Source organism: Cheilinus undulatus, linkage group 9 (assembly GCF_018320785.1).
Source record: "Cheilinus undulatus linkage group 9, ASM1832078v1, whole genome shotgun sequence".
Classification (NCBI taxonomy): domain Eukaryota; kingdom Metazoa; phylum Chordata; class Actinopteri; order Labriformes; family Labridae; genus Cheilinus; species Cheilinus undulatus.
The window spans coordinates 7,244,780-7,249,233 of record NC_054873.1 but is presented as its reverse complement, the minus strand read 5'-3'; the positions used below and the strand labels follow the sequence as shown (position 1 = coordinate 7,249,233).

The 4,454-nt window shown below is 40.8% G+C and overlaps 1 long non-coding RNA gene across 1 annotated transcript; it reads right to left on the bottom strand.

Moving 5' to 3' along the window:
• Positions 1-250: 250 nt before the first annotated feature.
• On the bottom strand, positions 251-1,843 carry LOC121514422. Its single transcript, XR_005992296.1, has 3 exons — positions 1,700-1,843; positions 1,592-1,614; positions 251-465 (listed from the first exon to the last, which is right to left on the bottom strand). It is a non-coding gene; the product is annotated as an uncharacterized LOC121514422 (long non-coding RNA).
• Between the last annotated feature and the right edge of the window lie 2,611 nt (positions 1,844-4,454).

Here is a 4,454-nt window from a genome sequence, read left to right as displayed (position 1 = left end):
TCTGTCTCAGGCGGTGATGTCACAGTTCAAATGATTTTACATGGCATATATCTGGACTGCCTTATATGTTCAGTCACGCAGTACAATCACTGGATATTTTGAGTTTACTTGCCCAGCGACGCAAGGGGATTCAGTAAGAAGTGGTTAGTTCATCAAACTGAACTGAGAAAGACTGACAAAACTTTTGGTAGCAGTTAACCCGTTTATTCATAGGTGGCACACCTCTGTTTAACCTGGGACTTATTGGAATTAAGATTTACATCCATTTCTTTTTTTTTTATTATTTTTTGAGGAAGAGAAAATCTATTTCTCTGTACAGCTCAGTAACCCATATCAAGAATAGCTTAATTTGCCTGCCGCTAACGTCTCACTGTGAAAGACTTCTTTCTTCAGCAAAATGTCCCAACAAGATTGTCCCTCTTCTTGTTCATCCATATATAAACAATCACGTCGAATGAATTCAGACTTAAAAGAGAAAAAAGCAAAGAGGGCCCATGTTAAAAAGTGAGCTGTAGACTATCAAAAACTGTACACTGATCAGCTCAGCATAAACAGGGAGCAGAACAAAAATTTGAGAAAACTGAGCAGAATTTAGAGACAGTGAAGAATGAGATGATCAGGAAAGATGAATTCTACCAATCAGAGATGGAGGCATTACAGTTGAAGTTGGATGATGCAAAGACTAAGAAAATCAGCCTGACAGAACAAGTGACTCAACAGCATGAGGAGTATGAGAAGCTCCAGTCAGAGCTGAAGTATCGAAGCAGAAAAGTGTCTCATCATAGATCGGACGACTCTAAGTGAGAAGAATGAGGATCTCATGGCCACAGTCAGCCATCTCATGTCTTCTAATGAAAAATACCAGGAAGACACTAAACACCTGACCCAAGAAGTGACTACTCTAACAAACAAGATGACAGCTCTCAGTGAGGAGAATCAGAATCTAATTGCTGAGGTTGCAAATCTTAAGGCACAGATTACAACAGGGCAGGCAGAATTAACACAGCTACACAGCAACAGCACAGTTACCCTTGCATATTTAACTGAGAAAACTGGGATTTTAGAGGAAAGGGACGCTAACATAAAGTGTCTAGAAGAAAAGATGACAGCTTTAGGGGAGGAGAGGGATCAAATGAAGGATGAGCTTACTCTCAGCCAATCTTTCAATGAAAGACTCAGAGAAGAAGTGCACACACTCCAGTGTGATCAGCAAGAAGTGAGCAGAAATAGTGAAGAAGCAGCACAGAAACTGAAGGAGACGGAATCTTTGAATAAGAATAAACAGGAAGAGATCCAAAAGCTCACTGAAGAATTGCATGTTCTTTAGGGTCAGGTAAAATCTCTAAGCAAGAGCAGTGTCAACCTGAAGTCAGACAAGGAAAACCTTGAGAACCAAATGGAGAATTCTAAACAAACAATCCTGGATAAGAACGAGCAATTAGAGAAGCAAAAACTGGAGATTGATGCAAAGCAGCAAATGATTGAATCACTTCATTTGAAGATAGAGGATTTGTTAGTCAAGGAGAGCAGACTTCAGGAGGTGGTTAGTGAGAACAGAGAGATAGGAGAGAAACTGGAGAGAGTCTCAAACCTTTTGTCTGATGCAACAGCAACCTTGGAGGAAAAAGAAACACTGATAAGAATTACAGAAAAGGACAGGATAACTCTGAAAATAGACTAAAGTGAAAAAATTGACAACCTGACGTCAGATCTTCAGCAACAACTGGAGGATGCTGAGCAAACAATCCTGAATTACTATGAGCAATCAAAGAAGAACATTGAGATTGATTTAACAGAGAGAAATAGAGAGGCTTCGTTTGGAGAAGTTAGTGAGAAGTCAGGATATTACACGTTTGAATGAGAAACTTGCCCACTCTAAACTGATGCACAAAAATCTTGAAGAAAAGTTAGCTGTAAGTGAGGACAGTAGGCTGAAGTGTGATGAGCTTGAATTTGAAAATAAGATTTTGAAGGAATTAGTCCGTGAACTGGAGAATAGGGAACTACAACTAAAGGAAGTCATCAGGAATTATGAGATAACCGTAGAGGAAGGAGATGCCTACATCAGACGTGTAGAGGAGGAAAAGTTAGAACTGAGTGACGAGCTTGTCGAGCTTCAACAGCTAAAACAAACGGTGCATTTACTTGAGCGTGATCTACGGGTTGGGAAAGCAGTCCAAGCGGATTACAACGGGCTGTTGGAGGAGCTAGATCGTGCACAATCCTTGAATGAGAAAAATCAGGCAGAGAACCAAGCACTGAAGCAAGCATTGTGTGATTCTCAGGAAAGAAATCAACAACCGAGGAAGGATTATGAAATCCTTGCAGATGAAGTGGATGAACTGAAAACTCTGACAGCTGGACAAAAAGATGAAATTACAAGCCTGAGCTTAGCTTTGCGATACCGCCAATCCCAATTAGAGGATGCTTTTCTATTAATCAATGAAATGAATCAGCAGACTAATCATCTACAAAGAGACGTGAACAATATGCAGCTTAGAATAGATAAGCTCCAAAACTACATTGAAGAACTAAGACAACTGATGCGTGAGCGAGACATGAGGGAGGAAGAGGAGGAATTAGCAGCTGTTGCAAATTTAGCAGAAGAAATTATAGAGGCTGATAGAGAACAACTGATGATGGGCAAGGACCCACAGGAGATGATGGATGAACCTCCTGCTGAGGTTCAAAGACCAAGCTTTTTGAGGAGATATGGAGGAGCTCTATTGAGAGGAGGCTTGCATGCCACTGGTTTCATGATTGCAGGTGGAGTGATTACAACAGGAGCCTTGGTTACGCAAATGGCTAACTGTGGATTGTTTGACTGTTGCCCCTGACTGCTGTAAAATGATCAGAAAGTACTCCTTCTGCATCACTTACTGTGCTTCTCTCTACCTGTATTTCTGTTCCCAGCAGCACGTCTCTTTATATCAGTCAGCTGCACACTCTAGCCCCGTTTACACACCACGTTTTCCGGTGAAAACGGAACAGTTTGGAAACGGGCTCCACAGTGAAAGTTTCTCAGAACGTCCCTGTAAACAAGGAAAACAACACTTTCTGAAAACGCCGTGCGCACCACAGCTGCAGTCAAGTCAAATGCAAGTGTCGCAGCACTCTGAACCGAGCCTGGCAGCTCGAGCCGAGACATTTGGTGTAGTTACCTCCGATTCAGGGTGTCAAGTCACAGAAAGCTGGATTTAGAAAAGGGGAAAAATTATCCTTGTTTGGAGGGCTATCAATGAAAGTCAAGCTATTAATTTTGGAAATTATCATCTCTACCTTTTTTTATCGATCACTGTCATCATCATCATCATCGGAGCGAGGCAGAGAAATTCCACAACTCATATTAACACAAAAAAAATGCTTTGCAAGATCAGTCTTGCAAAGTAGAAGCTGAGAATAATTAATTTTCTCACAGACTAATTCAGCTTTAATTCAACTTTAATTTCTCATACATTTTCCCATTAAGCACAGCGCTGCTCATCAGTGCGGCTGGAGTTTTTTCAGAATGATATTTCTATTTTCCCATTTTTCAAATATATCTGCTTCTTGGAAATTATTTAGACTTTATTCTTTCTTAAAGTTTTAAAATGGAAACTCTCCTATCTCCTCCACCATCAGCAGTGCGCAGCTGATGGAGATCACAGGATTGAAGCTTCTGTGTTAAGGTTGAAAAAGATAGTCATAATCACTTCCAAGAAGCAGGTAAAATTAAAAAAGGGGAAAAAGAAATATCGTTCTGAGAAGGCTATCCTTTTCAGAGAAATTAAAGGCTGTAGGAGAAAAATCCATCTGTGGAAAATTAAACAGTCTGTGTGAAACCAAACCTTCAGGGTTCTTGTTACTTGTTAAGAAAATAAGATGATAGGCAATAATAAATGGAACACAGCAGTTTAACCTCTACATCATCAGTCCTGGCTGCATTAGCACAACAAGCCAGATTAAAGCAACAACTGTTTTACCTGAAGTGCCGTGGGGTCAGCTCTGACCAAAGGCGAGCAACCTCGCCCACTGGAAGCACGTCTAGAGCGCTGCGCCGTGGTATGCAGCCCTGATCAGCGGGTAGAGAACTGCGAGTTCACACAGGAATAGTATGTCAACAGCTGACTTTTTTACCTTTTGGGGTTAATTTATCATCCATTCTAGAGCAAGTCCATGATATGACTGCCTCCGCCATCCGTGGAATACATTGGGAAGTCAAATTTTAATGTCTGATTAAAGGATCTGTGGATTTAAGGAAAATTCTTCAGCTAAATGTCCTAAAAAGTTATCTTTTTCTCATCACTGGCACCGTTGTAGCTCTGTAACCTACTGACCTCCTGTTGACCTTTTGCTCTCGCTGCAGGTGAAATGTAATGTTGATATAGTGATGATTTGGGATCAGGAGTCCGTGCATTGTGTTGTATTTTAAAAGAACCAGATATTCTACACTTGTGACTTCCTGTTTGGAGCTT